This window comes from Schistocerca nitens, chromosome 11 (assembly GCF_023898315.1).
Source record: "Schistocerca nitens isolate TAMUIC-IGC-003100 chromosome 11, iqSchNite1.1, whole genome shotgun sequence".
NCBI lineage: Eukaryota > Metazoa > Arthropoda > Insecta > Orthoptera > Acrididae > Schistocerca > Schistocerca nitens.
In genome coordinates, this window is record NC_064624.1 from 116,504,700 (window position 1) to 116,526,155 (window position 21,456).

At 39.7% G+C, this 21,456-nt stretch overlaps 1 protein-coding gene across 2 annotated transcripts in view; it reads right to left on the reverse strand.

Annotated features, from left to right (window-relative positions):
* The window catches only part of LOC126213529 (solute carrier family 35 member E2A-like), a 145,615-nt gene that overhangs the window by 122,005 nt on the left and 2,154 nt on the right, over nucleotides 1–21,456 (reverse strand). The gene's annotated exons all lie outside the window — the stretch shown is intronic.

The window sequence follows — 21,456 nt, forward strand, 5'->3', positions numbered from 1 at the left end:
TGTTCAGCAACACGGTGGACCACTTGTTTCCCCGCCACAGTTTGTCGGCGGCCATTCGTGCGGACAGACAGCTTGTCGGTTGTTGTGCCTACATACAATGCAGCACAATGGTTGCAGCTTAGCTTGTAGACCACAAGACTGCCTTTGATGGGATAGGTGGTGATAGTGACCGGACTGGAGTAGGCAGTGGTGGGAGCATGTATGGGACAAGTCTTCATCTAGGTCTATTACAGTGGTATGAGCCACGAGGTAAGAGATTGGGAGCAGGGGTTGTGTGAGGACGGACGAGTATATTGTGTAGGTTCGGTGGACAGCGGAATACCATTGAGGGAGTGATGCGAAGGACAGTGGGCGGGACATTTCTCATTTCAGAGCACGACGAGAGGTAATCGAAACCCTAAAGGAGAATGTAATTCAGTTGCTCCAGTCCCAGGTGGTACAGAGTTACGACAGCAATAGGTACACCTAACACAAGCACTCCGTCTTCAGGCCACAAATGGCCCACTGGGGACCATCCGACTGCCGTGTCATCCTGTCGAGGATGCAGATGGGAGGGGCGTGTGGTCAGCACACCGCTCACTCACCTAACACAAGATTAACGTAAAATCATTTGCTTTACTTTTTTTTCTGCGAACGTTGCACATCAGTCACATCCATCAAAAATGCCCAGCTTATGACTTGTATCTTAAGGAGTAAAATGACATTAGAAATATACTACTGAATTTTTAGTCTTTACAGTTTTAAATAATTTTTGGCAGTCATTTTCCATTCTTTTCATCCATCTTAAGACCCTTTTTAGCACTGCAGTACCACACAGGGTATATCTGTACAGGCATGGAATAGCTATTATACAGAGACAGTCCTTCATAAAATTTTATTGATAAAAAAGGGTGACTAAAAACAGTTTGGTGACTTTAGAACCTTCGTGATGATCATTGAACCCTTGGCATGTGTTCAATATGTCAGTTAAAACTACACTTACATCTCAGACCAGATATTACATGCAAATTTTACACTAGTAAGTACAGTAACTTTGAACCTCTGGATTTCAGTAACAGATAATGATATTCAAAAAAGTTTCAAGGTTCCCTGCAAACGACATCTTCAGAATATATAACAAAATTTTGACATTTTGCTATGAATAGAAATTATAGCAGTGGGTATCACCACAGTTGGTACTTTTAGCACCAAAAAATCATGGTTTTTGGAGGTTTTCTCAAACTGACAAATGGTGCTTTTACGAGCTCCACCCTTGATCACATCAACTGCAAAAGAAAAACCTAATTTGCTCAATTTGCCTGAGCAGGAGGAAGTGTGTCATGCTTGAATTTAAATCCTGTACTGTAGCATAGCTGCAGTATGCCTGTTCTTTTGATTGGTATACAAATGGTCACTATGCCAAGGGCAATCCGAAACACTTGCTCCCTTATCTTTGTGATCTATAGAACCTGAGGTATGGCTACCTGAAAAATTTCATTTCTGTTCATGGCTTTTTGGAACATATTGCACTTTTGTAGTTTTTCATGTTTGTTCAGTTGGCATTCCACACCATAATGTTTAAGGAAAGTTGCTACTCATCATATAGCGGAGGTGCTGAGCAGCGATAGGCACAATAAAAAGATTCACACAATCATAGCTTTCGGCCATTAAGGCCTTTGTCAGCAGTAGACACACACACAAGCACACACACGCTCACGCAAGTGCAACTTGCACACACATCTGCAGTCTCAGAGAGCTTAAACTACACTGCGATCAGCAGCACCAGTGCATGATGGGAGTGGTGACTGGGTGGGGGTAAGGAGAACAAGTAATTAACTAATGAAACCAAAAACAACAATATTATGCCACATTAACAGTAGGGAAAAAAAAAGAAAAATCAAGAAGAATTTGGTATACGAGGTCTGTTAAAAAATTCTGGAACATTCGTAATTTCACACCAACAGTGTGTCTGAGAAAAATATGGTTGGTATCCCTGCACACGCATGTGGACCACCCTGTAGCTGAACACGCTGCCAAACATGATACCCCTCATCTCGATGACTGCTTCACAGCCTGTGCCATATGGATCCTTCTCACCAACACCAGCTTTTCTGAATTGCACAGGTGGGAACTTTCCCTGCAATACATCCTACGTTCCCGTAACCCCCCTGGCCTCAACCTTCGTTAGTCACTGTTCTCACCCATCCACACCTCTCCCTGTTCCCATTCCAGCACTACACAGCCGTCATTTCACCGCCACACCAGTCTTTTAATTACTTTTATTTTTATTTCTCTCCTTTCCGCTACTTACCCCCTCCCCCCTCCGCACCTTCTCTCCTACCCTCCATCTAAACTGCAACACTTCACTGTCCACCACTCCCACCATACTATCCCTCCCCCCCCCACCCAGCCTCCTCCTTACCCCCACCCAGTCACCACTCCCACCATGCACTGGTACTGCTGATCGCAGTGTAGTTTAAGCTCTCTGAGACTGCAGATGTGTGTGCAAGCTGCACTTGCATGAGCGTGTGTGTGCTTGTGTGTGTGTCTACTGCTGACAAAGGCCTCAATGGCCGAAAGCTATGATTGTGTGAATCTTTTTATTGTGCCTATCGCTGCTCAGCACCTCCGCTATATGATGAGTAGCAACTTTCCTTCTCTCGTGTTGTTACATTCCCTGGATTTTCCATTGTTTGACAAATGAGAACAAGTCGTTCCTTAAGAAAATCATAACTGGTGATGAGACAATGCTCAGGGAAGGTTCTCCAAGACCAAAAAAAGCTTGTCAGGTCAGGTCAGGTAAAATGTCAAAGTTGTCTTTGACTTTGAAGAATTATTTCATCATGAATTCGTGCCACAGGGACAAACTGTTAATTGATGGTATAATCGCGAGGTGTTGCAATGACTGTAAGACAATGTGAGACGGAAATGGCCTGAAATAAAAAAAAATTAATTAATTAAAAAAATAAAAAAATAAAATAAAAATAAATTACTTTGCCTCCATACTCTACAGACCTGGCTCCTGTGGACTTTTCTTTTACTTCCAAAGCTGAAAATCCCATTGAAAGGACAAAGATTTGCAACGATAGACGAGATAAAAGAAAATTTGCAGACGGCGGTTCACTTGATCCAGCAAGAGGCATATCAAAACTGCTTCTGGAAGTGGAAATAGCCTTGGGAGCGGTGTATCAATCGTGGAAGAGAGTATTTTGAAGGAAACCATGCACAATAAGTAAAAGGTAAGCATAGAAAAATGTTACGGACAAAGCTCTGGAATTTTTTGAAGACCTCATACAGCCAAAAGACCCAAAACTGGGTCATCTTCAGAACAGCTGAAGCAGTTGAGACTTGTGAAGACAAAAATGAACAACTCTTGCTAGATGGTCAGACCAATGGAATGCTAGACATACCAGGCTTAAACAGAAAAACAAAAACTGAGAACAACTGTCATAATGGTAGTAAGCTTATTGTGGTCCTTACCTGTGGAACACTTACAAAACACTACAAAAAAAGATACAAGAGGCGTTACAAATAAAGACTGGATGCAAGAAAGGAGATGGATCTTATCTGCTTCTTTTCATTTATATCTTAAAAATGTTTATTTGAGAAAGGAAAAGAAGGAAATGAAGACTGGTTTCTACAGATGATTTGGTCATTTTTTCCAACATCAGTTCGGCAATCAGAAAAACATTGTCATTGTTGTCTTCACTTCAATGACAGGTTCGATGCAACTTTCAGTGCTAGTCTACCCTGTGCAAGCTTCTTCATCTCTGCAAAACTGCTACAATGAACGTCCCTTTGAACCTAATTACTATATCAAAATCTTGGTCTCCCTCTACAATATTTAGCCCTATACTTCCTTCCATTACCAAATATTCCTTGATACCTGAGGAGGTGTTCTATAAGCCTATTTGTGTCATAAATTTCTTTTCCTCCAATTTGATTCAATACTAATCTGATCCATCCATATAATCTCCAACAGTCTCCTGTAAGAACAAATTTCAAAAGCCTCTGTTGTCTTCTTGTTTGAATTGCTTATTGTCCATATTTCATTCCCATACGTGACTACACTCAAAATAAACGCCTTCAGAAGAGACTTTATAACATTTTCATTTATATTAAATGTTTTTTTTAAGAGGTGGAGCCCCTCCACACCCACACCAGCATGATGACCAACACAAAAGGTCTACTGCCATCTCAGCATAAAGGGTTAGTTTCCACTAAAGTGAGGTGTCGCAGGATGTGGGTATTGCGATGTTTGCTTTCGTCTGGTCAAGGTTAACCATTAATATGCCTCATAAAATGTTAGTAAACTTCCATTTTTCAGAAGTGATATTCTCGCTGTTTGTAATTGCATTTTATATCCCCTCTACTTTGATTGTCATTTATCTAGCTGATAAAATAGCAAAACTCATCAACTGCTAAGCTGTCATTTACTAATCTAATTCCCTCATCATTTCATTACTCAAATGGTCAAGCTCCTCACATTCCACAGTGTGTGTGCTGAACTTGACAGCTCCGAGTCCTACCCTCCTGCCCTTATCTGAGCAGTGGCGGCTGTCACTGCACGTGTTGATGCATTTCAGCTGACCCAGTGAAACCTCTTATCTGGTAAAAGACTCGCAAGGCCGTTCTGACAAGCACTGATAAGATACATGCTACATGTGTCACGCTTCCATTGACTTCGTTGTAGAGCATTCTGAGAATACTCTGCCACTATCATCACCCACACGAAAAAGGACAAAAGGCAACGCAGGGTGAGTCGAGGAAGAATTACCGCCCCTTTTATTTGCTGAATGGTTCAAGATATCAAAATGACATTTTTATCAAATGATAAAATACAGGAAAAGGAGAGTGGCAAAGCAAGAATGACTGGACAAGAAATGCAAACCCATAGAGGCATGCATCACCAGGAGAAAGACAGATGCGGACTTTAGGAGCCTTATGGAGAAATGAGAAGAAATTGTATGAATATCAACAGCACAGAAGGCAAGCCAGTACTAAACAAAGAAGAGAAAGCTGAAAGGTGGAAGGAATACCCACAGTGTCCCACCAAAAATTGTCAGTATTCAAGGATACAACAGAAACAGTCATTCTAAGCAAAAAAAAGTCCACTAAATGTGGGCTGCAAAATGCATATCATCAAAGCTATGAGTACTCATCTTCAAATCCCTTCAACTGCATGCTCTTCACTTTTCATGTTTTGAGCAGAGGTAGTAAGGGACAAAACCAGAAAAATGCCCAGTAAACAAGGACTCTAAAGTGCTTAGCTTAAGAGCTATGAACACTTGCTCATCTTTGTTACTGTGAAACACACCTCTATTGAGCAAAGGCTCATAGCTCTTCAGGCATGCATAAAAGAACCTATGTTTTCTAGATTTATTTTGCTTCAAATGGTAGTTACTGTCGTACCCCTAAATATTGGTCAGTCCTCCTGGGACACCCTGTATAGAGCGGCAATACAAGGGAAATGAAATGAACTTTAAGAAAATATTATACACTACTGGCCATTAAAATTGCTACACCAAGAAGAAATGCAGATGATAAACGGGTATTCATTGGACAAACATATTATACTAGAACTGACACGTGATTACATTTTCACACAATTTGGGTGCATAGATCTTCAGAAATCAGTACCCAGAACAACCACCTCTGGCCGTAATAACGTCCTTGATACGCTTGGGCATTAAGTCAAACAGAGCTTGAATGGCGTGTACAGGTACAGCTGCCCATGCAGCTTCAACACGACACCACACTTCATCAAGAGTAGTGACTGGCGTATTGTGATGAGCCAGTTTCTCAGCCACCAATGACCAGACATTTTCAGTTGGTGAGAGATCTGGAGAATGTGCTGGCCAGGGCAGTAGTTGAACATTTTCTGTATCCAGAAAGGCCTGTAAAGGACCTGCAACATGCGGTCGTGCATTATCCTGCTGAAATGTAGGGTTTCATAGGGACCGAATGAAGGCTAGAGCCACGGGTCGTAACACATCTGAAATGTAACGTCCACTGTTCAAAGTGCCATCAATGCGAACAAGAGGTGACCGAGACGTGTAACCAATGGCACCCCATACCATCATGCCGGGAGATACGCCAGTATGGCGATGACGAATACACACTTCCAATGTGCGTTCACCACGATGTCACCAAACACGGATGCCACCACACGATGCTGTAAACAGAACCTGGATTCATCCGAAAAAATGATGTTTTGCCATTCGTGCACCCAGGTTCGTCATCGAGTACACCATCGCAGGCGCTCCTGTCTGTGTTGCAGCGTCAAGGGTAAACGCAGCCATGGACTCCGAGTTGATAGTCTGTGCTCCTGCAAACGTTGTCGAACTGTTCATGCAGATGGTTGTTGTCTTGCAAACGTCCCCATCTGTTGACTCAGGGATAGAGATGTGGCTGCACGATCCGTTACAGCCGTGCGGATAAGATGCCTGTCATCTCGACTGCTAGTGATACAAGGCCATTGGGGTCCAGCACGTATTTCCGTATTACCCTCCTGAACCCACCGATTCCATATTCTGCTAACAGTCACTGGATCTCGACCAACACAAGTAGCTATGTCTTGATACGATAAACCGCAATCGGCTACAATCCGACCTTTATCAAAGTCGGAAACATGATGGTACGCATTTCTCCTCCTTACACGAGGCATCACAACAACGTTTCACCAGGCAATGCTGGTGAACTGCTGTTTGTGTATAAGAAATCGGTTTGAAACTTTCCTCATGTCAGCACGTTGTAGGTGTCGCCACCGGCGCCAACCTTGTGTGAATGCTCTGAAAAGCTAATCATTTGCATATCATAGCATCTTCTCCCTGTCAGTTAAATTTCGCATCTGTAGCACGTCATCTTCGTGGTGTAGCAATTTTAATGGCCAGTAGTGTAGAAAGGGAAGAGGAAGTAGATGAAGACGAGATGGAAGATGTGATACTGTGAAAGGAATCTGAAAGAGAATTGAAAGACCTGCATTGAAAACAGTCCCCTGGAGAGGAAACATTCCTTCAGAATTACTGAAATCTAAGAAACAGTCAGTCATGACAAAACTATTCCACCTGCAGTGCAAGATATATGAAACAGGGAAGTACTATCAGACCTCAAAAGGAAGGTAATAACTACAGAACCAAATGCTAATAGTTGCAAATATAGCTGAATTATCAGTTTAACAAATCATGGTTGCAAGGTTCTGTTATGAAGTATTTGCAGAGTAATGAAAAAATTAGTAGAGGCCAACCTTGCAGGAGATCAGTTTGAGTTCTACATAAATATAAAAACACATGAGGCAAAAATTACAACAAATTAACTCAGAAATTTTTAGAGAAAGTCAAACCTATATTTATGGCATTTGTAGGTTTGGGGGAAAAATCCTTTTACAACGGTGACTCAACTACACTTACTGAAATTTTAATGGCAGCAGGTACAAAAGACAGGGGGTGAAAGGTTTTATACAACTCGTACAGATATCAGAAGGCACTTATAAGAGTCGAAGCATATGAAAGGGAAGCAGTGATTAAGAAGGGAATGAGATAGGGCAGGTCCGTGGCCTATATCCAATATTATTCAATCTGTACATTGAGCAAGCAGTAAAGGAAATCAAAGAAAAATTTGTAAAAGCAATTAAAGTTCAGGGAAAAGAAATAAAAACTTCGAGGTTTGCCGATGACATTGTAATTCTGTCAGAGATGGCAAAGCAGCTGAAATGAATGGATATTATCTTGGAAAGATGAACATCAACAAAAGTAAAACGATGACAACAGAATACAGTCAAATTAAATTAGGAGATAATGAAGTAATTAGACAAGGAAATGAGAGACTAAACGAAGTCCAAGCATTTTGTTATTTGCAAAGCAAATTGACCAATGAGGGTCAAAGTAAAGTGCATACTGGCTACAGCAAGGAAAGTCTTTCTGAAAAAGAGGAACTGGTTAACACCAATATGAATTTAACTGTCAGGAATTCACTTGAGGAGGAATTTGTATGAAGTGTTGCTTGGTAGAGAAGTGAACTGTGAACGATAATTTGTTTTTATTGCTTCCTGGACTCAGGTAGGCGCGCCGGCCCCAGATCGAATCCGCCCGGCAGATTAACAACGACGGCCGGTGTGCTGGCCAGCCTGGGTGTGGTTTTTAGGCGGTTTTCCACATCCTCCTAGGTAAATACCAGGCTGGTCCCCACATCCCGCCTCAGTTACACGACTCGCAGACATTTGAAACACATTCACACTATTTCCGATTCAGCACACAAACAAGTCCAAAAGAGATCTTTTCCAATGTCCTATAAATTACATCCCATATTATAAAAATCTGCATACTTTGTTTATTTCCATTCCTTAATATGATATGCATAACCTGCTGGTGCATGACACCAATTTAAAATAAAATCTTCATAGCACAAAAAAAGCTGTGATGCTTGTGTGTTGTGTAAATTCAGGAATATCATGCTGCAACTTTTCTAAAAAGCTTGAAATTATGACATCATAGTGAGTATATCCTTGATGTGCTGTGGAGCAAAAAGCTCCCTTCACTATGAAAGCGATAGTCTATACAATAGCCATAACGCCACATATAAGTATTATTTATAATGTGAGCTAAACAATGAGTTAACAGCTACAAATAGAAAGCTGTGGAAAATATGCAGCAGTATCTCACATGCTACCTACATAGACATAACAGCGGAATCAGGGAATATTTCACAAAACACGGTCTCCATAGAAACATCAGAGGGAGGGAGAAATGTGTTTAGAGATCTTGAGAAAGATAAAGGATGGAACTGCTGTGAAAAAAGTCACAATCCCACTCCAAGAAAAAATGAAATCAGAACAAAACAGGGTAAAGTCAAATTCAGGAGAAATACTGACGCAGACAGCTAAAGTAATGTCAACACAGCAAAAACTGTCATCCCCAACAGCAACAGTTACAGTTACAATGACTACAGGAATAAAAGTAGCAGTACAATCTAAGGGGAAGTATACAACGACAAGTAAAGCAGACAACAGAAACATCAGCATCTTCAGAAGAAACAAGAAACCAACGGACAAAACCTCCATCACGTCTGGGTGCCATCTTTTCTAGTGTACCAACAGTCGACCACATTACATCTGAAAACAAAAGCTCCACAGAAAAATCAGAAACAGCATCGTCAGAACGTATCCAGAGTTTGATCACGAGGCCCAGGGAAGAAACACAGCAAAATTACCATCTGAAACATCAACAGCAGCAAGCACCCAAAGAATATGACAGTCCAAGAAGCACTACGATACGGAATGAGGACTTTTTATGTCATAATGCCAGAATGGCGAGAGATCCATCCGAAGTAACATGGCTCAGTGTCATTATTTTTATCTACATCTACATTTATCCTCTGCAAACCACCGTGAGGTGCATGGCAGAGGGTGCATCCCATTGTACCATTCATTAAGAGTTCCTTTCTGTTCCAGTCAAATGTGGAGCATGGGAAGAATGACTGTTTAAATGCCTCTGAGTGAGTGGTAATTGTTCTTATATTACCCTCACGATCCCTGTATGACCGATACATAAGGGGTTGTTATAAATCCCAAGACCAATCATTTAAAGATAGTTCTTAAAACTTTGTTAATAGACTTTCATGGGACCAAACTCTGTGATTTGTTGAGCAAGATGTATCAGACAGGCAAAATACCCTCAGAGTTCAAGAAGAATATATTAATTCCAATCCCAAAGAAAGCAAGTGTTGACAGGTGTGAAAATTACCGAACTATCAGTTTAATAAGTCACGGCTGCAAAATACTAACACGAATCCTTTACAGACGAATGGAAAAACTGGTAGAAGCTGACCTCGGGGAAGATCAGTTTGAATTCTGTAGAAATGTTCAAACACCTACAACTTATCTTAGAAGATAGATTAAGGAAAAGCAAACCTACGTTTCTAGCTTTTGTAGACTTCGGGGAAGACAGGAAAACACAAGCTTTCAAAATGTGGTGCTGTAGAAGAATGCTTCAGATTGGAGGGGTAGATCATGGAACTAATGAGGAGATACTGAATAGAGGGGTATATCATGTAACTAATGAGGTGGTACTGAATAGAGTTGGGGAGAAGAGGAATTTGTGGCACAACTTGACTAGAAGAAGGAATCGGTTGGTAGGACATGTTCTGAGGCATCAAGGGATCATCAATTTCGTACTGGAGGGAACTGTGGAGGGTAAAAATCATAGAGGGAGACCAAGGCATGAATACACTTAACAGATTCAGAAGGATGTAGGTTGCAGTAGTTACTCGGAGATGAAGAAGCTGCACAGGATAGAGTAGCATGGAGAGCTGCATCAAACCAGTCTCTGGACTGAAGACCACCACCACCACCACCACCACCAACAACAACAACAACAACAACAACAACACGGGATAGTTTACATCCGTCTCCAAGAGTCTTCCAGTTCAGTTCTATGTGACTCTCCCATGGATTAAACAAACCTGTGGCCATTCGTGCTGCCTTTCTCTGTATACGTTCAATATCCTGTTAGTTCTATCTGGTATGGGTCCCGCAAACGTAATATTCTACGATGGGCCACATGAGTGATTTGCAAGCAATCTCTTTAGTAGACTGACGGCACTTCACCAGTATTCTACTAACAAACCAAAGTCTACCACTAGCTTTACCCATGACTGAACCTATGTGATCACTCCATTTCATATCCCTAAAAAGTGCTACACCCAGCTATTTGTACGAGTCTGTTGCTTCCAACAATGACTCATTGATATTATATCATAGGATACTACATTTTTTTCCATTTTGTCAAGTGCAAAATTTTACATTTCTGAACATTTTGAGCAAGTTGCCAATCTCTACACCACACTGAAATCTTATCAAGGACTGACTGAATATTTATGCAGCTCCTCTCAAATAGCACTTCATTATAGATAACTGCATTATCTGCAAAAAAACCTGATTTTACTATTAATATTGTCTACAACATGAACAGCAAGGATCCCACACACTTCCCTGGGGCACACCCAAAGTTACTTCTACATCTGACAATGACCCTCCGTAGAAGATAACATGCCGAGTCCTCCCTACCAAAAAGTCATCAACCCAGTCACAAATTTCACTTGATACCCCATATGACCGTACTTTTGACAATAAGCATAGATGCGGTACTGAGTCAAATGCTTTATGGGAATCAAGAAACACTGCATCTACACAGTCGCCTTATCCAAAGCCTTCAGTATGTCGTGTGAGTACAGTGGGAGCTGGATTTCCCACGATCGATGTTCTCGAAAATCATGCTGGTTGGCACTGATGAGGTCACTTTGTTTAAGCTACTTCATTATGTTTGAGCTCAGAACATGTTCTAAGAGTCTACAACAAATTGACATCAAGGACATAGGATGATAGTTTTGTGTATCACTTCTACTACACTTCTTGTAGACGGGTGTGAACTGTGCCTCTTTCTAAGAACTGGGCACAGTTTTGTGATCGAGGGGTCTATGACAGATTATAGTGAGAAGATGGGCTAACAACCACAAATGCAATATAGAATCTGACAGGGATTCCATTGCGGTCTGGAGCTTTGTTCAATTTTAACAATTTCAGCTGTTTCTCAACACCACTGGCACTAATACTTATTTCATTCATCTTTACAGTGGTGCAAGGATTAAACTGGGTTTTCCTTTGTAAAGGAACATTTGAAAACTGAGTTCAGCACTGCAGCTTTTGTTTTGCTACACTCCGTTTCAGTTCCAGTCTCACTCACTAGGGACAAGGCACTAACTTTTTCACTGTTGCCAGCATTCTCAAAAATTTTCGAAAAAGTAATGTACAGTCGTCTTTATAACCATCTTATCTCAAATAACATACTGTCGAAGTCACAGTTTGGATTTCTAAAAGGTTCTGATATTGAGAAGGCTATCTACACTTACAGTGAAAATGTGCTTAATTCATTAGACAAAAAATTGCAGGCAACTGGTATATTTTGTGATCTGTCAAAGGCATTTGACTGTGTAAATCACAATATCCTTTTAAGTAAACTAGAATATTATAGTGTAACGGGAAATGCTGCAAAATGGTTCAAATCTTATATCTCTGGCAGGAAACGAAGGGTGTTAATAGGAAAGAGACATGTATCAAGCTATCAGGCATCATCCAACTGGGAACTAATTACATGTGGGGTCCCACAACGTTCCATTCTTTTTCTTGTGTATATCAATGACCTTTCATCAGTAACAATACCAGATACCAAGTTTGTTTCGTTTGCCGATGATACAAACACTGCAATAAATAGCAAATCAAGTGTAGTCTTAGAAAGATCAGCCAATAAAATATTTGTGGACATTAATCACTGGTTCCTAACCAATTCTTTGTCACTAAACTTTGAAAAAACACACTACATGCAGTTCAGAACTTGTAAGGGGTGTCCCAAGAGTATATGTCTAACATACGATGACAAGAAGATAGAAGAAGTGGACAGTGTTAAATTCTTGGGATTACAGCTTGATAATAAATTCAACTGGGAGGAGCACTCCACAGAACTGCTGAAGCGTCTTAACAAATCTCTGTTTGCAATGCGAATTTTGTCAGACATAGGGGAAATAAAAATGAAAAAGCTGGCATACTATGCTTACTTTCATTCCATAATGTCATATGGGATTATTTTTTGGGGTAATTCATCAAGCCAAGCTAAAGTTTTCCGGGCACAAAAACGTGCAGTGAGAGTTATATGTGGTGTGAACTCAAGAACATCCTGGAGAAGCCTGTTTAGGGAACTAGGGATACTAACTACTGCTTCCTTAATGAAATTTGTCATTAAAAATATATCACTTTTTCAAACCAACAGCTCAATTCATGGAATCAGTACTAGAAATAAGAATAATCTTCACAAGGCTTTCAAGTCACTTAGTCTTGTACAAAAAGGTGTGCATTATTCAGGAACACACTTTTTCAATAGCTTGCCAGCAGGCATAAAAAGCTTAACAACCAATGAAATTCAGTTTAAGAGAAGCCTAAAGGATTTATTGGTGGCCAACTCCTTCTACTCCATTGATGAATTTCTTAGTAAAACCAACTGATTTGTATATAAGTAGAACATAACTTCTGCACAATTTCAGTGCAGTAATGTGTTCATTGAAAATTTGTGTGTGTGTGTAAGTATAATCTAACTTCTGCACCATTTCAGTGCAGTAATGTGTTCATTGTAAATAAGTATTACAGTAGTTGTATTACATGTTTATTACCTTATAAATAAATAAAAAACTTTTTTATTTTAAATTCAGTGCATTAGTATTTGTAAAATGACTCTTAGTGTTCATTAAAAATGACGATCATTCCACTTGGGACCTGTGGAATGGTACATTAGCTTACTTGTTTTAGTTGTAAATATTTGTCGTGTATTGTTGTTTTTCTGACATGTTCCACATCCTGGAGGACCTCCTGACTACGGATCAATTGGAATGAAAGTAAATCTAATCTAATCTAACCTTTGATGCCACTAACAGCCTTTACATACGACCAGAATTTCTTTGGATTTTGTGAAATGACATTTGACAATGTTCTGCTATGGTAGTCATTGAAGGCATCACAAATTGCTCTCTTGACAGCCAAATGTGTTTCATTCAGCATCTCTCTATCTATAGCCCTACACTTTGTTTTACACCCATTAAGCAGCAAGCTCAGTTTCTTTAGAAGTTTCTGTACAGTGACTGTATACCATGGAGGTTTCCTTCTATTACGAACTGTTCAACTGGGTACATATCTACCCAGTGCATGGTCAACTATTTTTTGAACTTGAGCCATACTTCCTCTACATGCTCCTGACCTGTGCTGAAAGTTTCAAGTTCCTCACTGAGACAAGATGTTACCGATTTTTTATCTAGTTTACCGAACATATATATCTTTCTGCTTTATAAGAAGTCTCCCTCCTCCACAAAGAACAGGCTCTCTATTGTGTGTTGAAAGAAATCGCATTCGCCTCAATGGGTCCAAATGCTAACAGACATAAAGGACTTACTGAGTTACAAATCAATGCATGCATAATTAGCAATAAGACAAGATAATTAGAACATTATCACTGAAGTAAGAAATTCGATGTAGTTTGTACATCAGAATGCTGGCTAACTGTATCTGAAATAGACATTTTTGTTCCTAAAGAATAAGTTGTTTCCATCATTACATATAGGAAGAAAAAATGGTCGAGTTGTAATTTTCGTCAAAGACACTCTGAAATTCACAGAGTTTATGTAAGTCAATTTTCTCCCACATTAGATAGTGAGTTCAGCTTCGTAAAGCTGACAAAGCAGACTGTGATAGTTCTACGTCTTTATAAGTCTCCGAATGCAGTTGTAGAAATAGTCTTCAATAATTTTAAACTTTTGAAAAAAGTATTAAAGAGTAAAGAAAGAAAATCACTTTTTGCAGTCACCTCAAAACAGTAACTTGATACTCCGACAAGCACGAATCAAGATCTTTTTTTCAATATCTTAAGGTCATTAAATTTACTCTTTGCAAACAGAAATGCTACTCGTAAAGAAGCCTGCTCAGATAATAGTACTGTTAACTTCTCTACTGAGTCTTTACTATTAGTCAGGCAGATGGATATTTTTCTGACCATGAACAACTAACCCTCACATTCTACAGTAAATTGTCACGTAACGTCTGCAACACCACCCGTGAAAAAAATATAGTGATTTGGGTGAGAGATCAGAAAGATGAGTGTGAATTCGTTTGCTAACAGACTAAGTTATATAAAATGAGATTTCTTCTATGAAACAATGAAAATTCCAGGTTGGAATATCAACAACACGAGGAAAAGATAGACTGCAACTTATCGTGCAGATGACGTGTTAAGCTGCACACAGGATCAATTAAAAGACACTTACACATTAGCTTTCAGTCAAAGCCTTCATCGGAAGAAGAAACGCACGCCATTCAATTACACAAGCAAGCACATCTCAAGAGCACAGTTGCACAAGTGACAGCTGGATTCTGGTTAGAGCTGCCACAGTTTGCAGTCACATGTGCGTGTGGTGCACGAGGGCTGGGGCTAAAAGCTAATGTGTAAGTCTCTACACTGTGCCTGTCCGCAACTTAATGTGTCATCTTTACAGTAAGCGGCAATCTATCTTTTCCTTACATTGTTGATTTTTTGGATGAGAAATTGACTAGAAAAACTAATATCAAAAATATAACGGTAGATTCTTTAGCAAATACATGGATTTATGGTACACTTGTACACTTAATTGCAAAGAGAAGCATAAAACATGGTTACAAAACTGTTACACAAATGAACTTTAAAGTACTAGGGAACAAATGTTGTCACCGCAAAGAGTGTATGACAATAACTGTAAGACACACACTAAACGCGCTAATATAGATTATAGGATGTATCGGAAATACAATTTATTTTGTAAAACTAAACTTCTTCGCGCAAAAAAGTTAATTTAGGAAAGCTTTATAGTAACTGTTTCAAACAAGTGCAAAGCGACATGGCAGATCATCACAGAAGAACACAATCACACCCACATACAAGAAGTGTCACTTGAATCAGATCAGTCGGGCAACTTCTTTGCATCTTCAGTAAAAGAAGCAAGATGAATAAGGTATCCGACACTAGCACAAAGAGAGGTGAAGTACGCTAGTACTAACATTTTCAATCCTCTACCACACACTATCAATTGTATGAGACACAATAAATCTTTATTTAAATATGATTTATGAAAGTATGTTTGTTAAAGGAAAGTTGTTGCAGAATATAAATACACTGTGATTAGAGGAGACTATTCCCCAAAATGCAGAAACATCAAGTTGTCGGTAGGCACAAACAAAAGAAAGGCCTATAATACGTAAGTACACAAGCGTGCCCCCCCCCCCCCCCCTGCCCCCAAACACACACAAGCATACGTACGCTTATGTCTCTATGTGGTGCTGGTTAAACTGACAGTGCAAACAATAGTTGACCGGTGGTGTCTGGTTGGGTGGATATAGGGAGAGGAAATAGGGTTGGGTGGCTAGCGGTTCGGAAGAACGTCGAATTTCCAGCTAGGAATGCAAGACGGTGGGATGGAAGATACAGTTGTCGTGGCCAGTGGAAAGCGGCACACACTAAATGCGATGTGAACTGTGAGGGGGTGATAGGTGGCGGCAGGGGGAACAGTCAGGTGGTGGGTGCAGAGACAGTGGATTACCTGAGATTGATGCCAGAGCGATTATGTAAGTGGAGAATGTGCTTTAGGAATAACTCCCACATGCTTAGTTCAGAGAAGCTAGGGGTGGAGGGAGGGATCCAGTTGGCTCAGGTTGTGAAGCAGCCACTGAAACTAAACAGGTTGTTCCAATGGTTGGTCCACTTTGTTCTCAAAAATAGTTTGGCGGCGGCTGTTCATCCTGGCGGTCCATGATTGGTAGTCATTCCAATACAAAAGGCTGTGCAGTATTTGCAGCAGAGTTGGTATATGATATGGCTGCTTTGAAAAGGGGCCCTGCCTCTGATGGAGTCATAAGCCGGGTCGACAGAAGCGTCCGATCCCACGCATCGGCTTTGACCCATGACGTAAGGGTGTTGTCGTGTGTGACGCCATGACGGCGCGGAGTTTGGTTTGTGAGTGTGGCGTGTTTGTAGATGTCGTCGTGATGTGCTCTCTGGTGGTATGTTCAGGGTTTTCGTTTGTGTGGTGTATTGGGCTTAGTTTGCTTTTGCTCATTATCCAGAATTGTTCGAGTGTCGGCTGTGTTTATAGTGGAATTTGTTTCAGTGAGTTAACGATTTTGTGTGAAGGTTAATTAAGTGTTGTTCGCTGTACATCGTGTGATAATTTTAGTAAAATTAATCGGTTGTTGTTTTTGTTCAGGAATGGATGTGACGGATAAAATTAAGTGCACAGGTCATGTTCGATCCCAATGTGTGGCTGTGTATGTTGGTACTGGTATCGGGAGATGTTTTTGAGCTATATAGGCCAACGGAAGTGTTTGATCCTAATTTATGATCGGGAGCTGCTGTTGAGCTATATAGGTCAAGGGAAGTGTCCGATTCCAGATGACATAGTGTTTAGTGGCATTTGGGGAGTTTTGTGATGTCAGTTTTTTCGTCGTTTTGTGTGGTTTTGTATGGGGTCGGGTGTCTAAATTTGTTTATATTTAGTTTGCCCCCACCCAAAAACACCCCATTTCCCGCACTTGTCCCGTTAGTGTCATTAGGCTTTTTGTGAAAAGTGTTTGTTTGTTTTTCGATGCATTTTCGCCTTCATAATGTGTACGTAATGACTTTATATGCGCCATATTGGAATTGTGGTTTATGGTCGTTTCCGCCATATTTGTGACGTCATGGGTCAAAGCAGACGGGCAGGATCGGACACTTCCGTATTTCCCATAAGCCTGGTCAGGACTGGAGTTGGAGGTGCTGGGTGTGTGTGGATCGGTCAGTTCTCGCACCTCGGTCTGCCACAGGGATAGGGCAATGGTATACCACTTTAGGAGGGGGTGGGAAAGGTCTCGAGTACAATGTCTCTCATTCCAGGACAGGACGAGAGATAATCAAAGCCCTGGTAAAGGAAGTTTAGTTGTCACAGTGCGGAGTGATATTGGGTGACGAGGGGGGCACTCCTATGTAACTGATTCTTGAGGGAAGGTTGGGGGTGTGTGAGAAAATGACACAGAAAATCTGTTTGTGGACTACGTTTGAGGGGTACTGTCTGCCTGTACAGGCCTTCAGCATTCTAGGCAAGGGAGTTCTCGTAACTGCAGATACATTGTTCACGGTTCGCTAGGCTGTACGGGAGAGACTTCTGCCGAAATGCAGGTACTGTTGGTGGTTAGTGGGTTGAATGTGAAAAGAGGTGTGGAAGTCTATGCCCAGGAAGGTGGTGTGTTGGGCAAGAGGACCAGGTGAAGCGGATGGGAGAAAAGGTGTTCAGATTGTGAAGGAATGTGGATAGGGTGTCCATATTATGAAGATATCGCCAATGAATCTTTTACAGCTCCTTGTGTACATAAATGATATAGACACATCTCACAGCTATTAAACCTATGCAGATAATATATCTCTGTCATTTGTTGAAAAACAAACTGATGAATTAACACTGGGTGCTGATGAGGCACTACATCAAATTATTACTTATTTTCAGGATCAATGTTTGAAGGTAAATATCAGCAAATCACAGTTATTGCATTTAAACCCGTCTGTGTCAGTAATCTACACGTGATTTAAGCAGTAGATACAGAGGACTGTAAATTTCTTGGTATTTACAGAAAAACTTATGCAGGTAAACTATATCAATTTTATATGTAATAAAATTGGGAGTTCAGTACATTTAATTAGCCAGCTATCAGAAGTAGTTTCTGATCAGACCTTAAAAACAATTTATTATGGCGTAACTATAGCAGAGATTAATTATGGGACAGATATGTGGGGCTGTGTTGCTAACATACATATGAACGATGTATTAAGCCCGCAGAAAAGAGCAATCAGGATTATCTGTAGAATACGGTCACATAGACTCCTGCAGGAAAATCTCTGTAAATGATAAATATCTCACCATCTACCCACTGCATATTTAGAAATTAATTACATTTTTTGTGACACACAAAAGCAAATCAACCAGGTGCCCTGATATGCATGACTACAAAACATGAAAGAAAGACTGCTGCTACAGACAAAGAACTACACTAAAAACAACAGACCATAGTCCATGCATTAACAGCCAGATATGGTATAACAAACTGCAAAGCTCTATAAGCTGTCACAAAGGGAACTTACTCAAAGTGAAGCTGAAATCGTTCTTGACTGATAACTGCTTATACTCACTGAGTAAATATTAATATTAAACTAAATTGAAATCTATATATTTTGTTATGTAAAATGTGGTCATTTATAATAATTACAATGTAATATCAAATTGTGCTGTCTTTACTAAGTACAATGATACCTGCACCACATATGTTATCACTTACGCATACGGTGAAGTGGGGTAAGTGTAACCACATTTTGGTATAGTTCAACTTTGACACCAAATTGCTAACGTGTTATTGAAGATATGATTTTGAAATTTCTCATGCTTAAAGTTTGACTTATTGACTTTTAAACAATATAAATTTTGTTTTTGAAAGAAAAAATTATATGGTCAAATAATTGTTTTCAAAATTTTGTGTTGTGAGGTTACACTTGCCCCATGGTTCAGGGCAAGTGTAACCCCGCATTGTTGTACCCATAAAGAACATTGTAAAAGAGACTTGGGGTAAGTGACCTGATTACCCAATATTTACTGAATTTGAGGATTTTTAAATTATTAAAATATCTTAAATTTTACTCAAGATATGAACTTTTTTGCACACGCCTCTTTGTATATTATGTATATCTAGTCTCAAGAGAAAAGAAAAGATCACTTTATAAGTCACTTTCTATTATTTTTCACGGTAATTGAACTAAAGTTGTTGGCAATTTGTGTTTAATGCTAAACTGCCCTAATTCAACTTATTATATTCACACTTAGGCCCTAACTATTATTTAGTCACTGAATGTTGTATGAATCAAATGTAACACCAAATGTCAGGTCTCCCTTGTGACCCAAAGTAGGCTCAGGCAGCACTGAAATGACATCAGAGGGAACTTGCATCTCATCTCTATCAGGCCAATAGAATGTGGTGCCATGCTTTGTCTTATTTTTGCATCTGAGGAAAATCACTTCTGGATCTCCTAAATCAATAATTTTGGTAACTTGGCCAATAAAATGAACTTTCTTACATTTTGTTGCAAAAGCTACCACAACATACTTTCCAACTGTAATTTTATCTTTGGCTTCAAAAAAGTTTGCCTCTTTCTTTTTTCTTCTTCTTCTTCTTCTTCTTCTTCTTCTTCTTCTTCTTCACAGCTTATCATTTCTTTCCTGAGATCATCCATTATCATCATCTTCATCACTACATATTAAAAATAGGCCTCCTTCAGTTTCACTTTCTTCACTTGTTGATTGAACTTCCAGTCTTTTTTTTCTTGTTACCCGCATGAGCAATCAGGGATTTTTTTTCCAGAACATTCTGAGATGCCATTTCAGATAAAGTAACAGCACTTTGTTTGGAAGATTTACTTTTCATTACCAAGCCCTTTTTATGCCGATAATGCTTTTTTGTTTTGCTTTCTCCTTATTATTCTTGTTTCCTTTAAAATCTTTTTCTTTATAGATGGCATCTTGAAAAGTGATAACTTCAGCTCCTGGTGCACTCCTTTTCTTCTTTGTTTTACCTGTGGGACTACACTGTTGGACTGTTTCCAATAATAACCTTTCAAATGACAAATCAGAAGTTCCAGAACATAATGAAACATTGGTTAGCTTGGGAATGGTTGAGAAAGAACTCTGGTACTGGGAGAACTACAGGGCTCAGTAGATGTAGGCCTATAAAATTCTGGAGGTTGTTCAGCAAAATCTGAGTACTTTCTGTTAGAGACGTAGCTTCCACACAGTCTATGGCTGCATTATCGTGAGCTGGCAATGGATTTGTTTCTGCCAAAGATTTGGTATGAGCTACATATCTTTTATATGCCTCCGGATCATATTTAGTTTTATCAATTACTTCTCTACTGTAAGGGAATATTCCTGCTTTTTGAAAACCACATACAGCAGTGAGGAGACTGGAAAAGTCACGTTTGCTAATTTTTAGCCCTTGATGATGTCTCTTGTGATGAGTTAACTTTTGGTCCCAAGTAGATTTCACACACAGGAAGGCCAGTTTAGTTGATCTAGTGTGATGGCAAAAACAGGGTTACGGCTTAAAGAAATAAATATGTTCCGGTAAGTTTGTTTGGGGCAAGTGTAACCCCCCTGGTTACACTTGCCCCAGCCGATTGGTTACACTTGCCCCACATGGGAAAAAGTTGGGGTAAGTGTAACCATGCCTGGCATATCAAGAGCATTATCAGTAGAGTAAAACGAATCTCATATTTGAAATTATCATGCAAAAGTTAGTTTGTAACCAAAAAATTGTGCAGTTATCTTTAAAATTGCAAAAATGACAGACCACCAAATTCTGAGCATGTCACTCTCTCGCAGAGTGAAAATGTAGACGTCAATTCAAGTCCAAAAATTAATTACCAATTTATGTCAGATTTGACAACTTATGGTTAAATATAACAAAGAAAGGAATAAATTAACATGTGTGATAGGTCAGAGGTAAAAATACAGATTCTTCAAGGCACTATAAGCTGTGGTTACACTAACCCCATGGTTACACTTACCCCACTTCACCCTATACAAAATATAACTGCTCTCTGTGCAAAACTTGTAAATTCTGTTTTCTTACTAAGTACACATATTTGTGTTACATGTAGGCCTGTATGTAATCACTTATGCATATATAAAATGCATCTACTCCATTTCCACGAAACTAGTTAGGCTATTCTGCAAGTAATGTCACAGTGTTAAAAATACCATAGAACATATCTATCTGTTACAATATAAATAGGAAACAAGATCCTTCTATTAGTATGAAATTATTAAATGAAACATGATATTGCT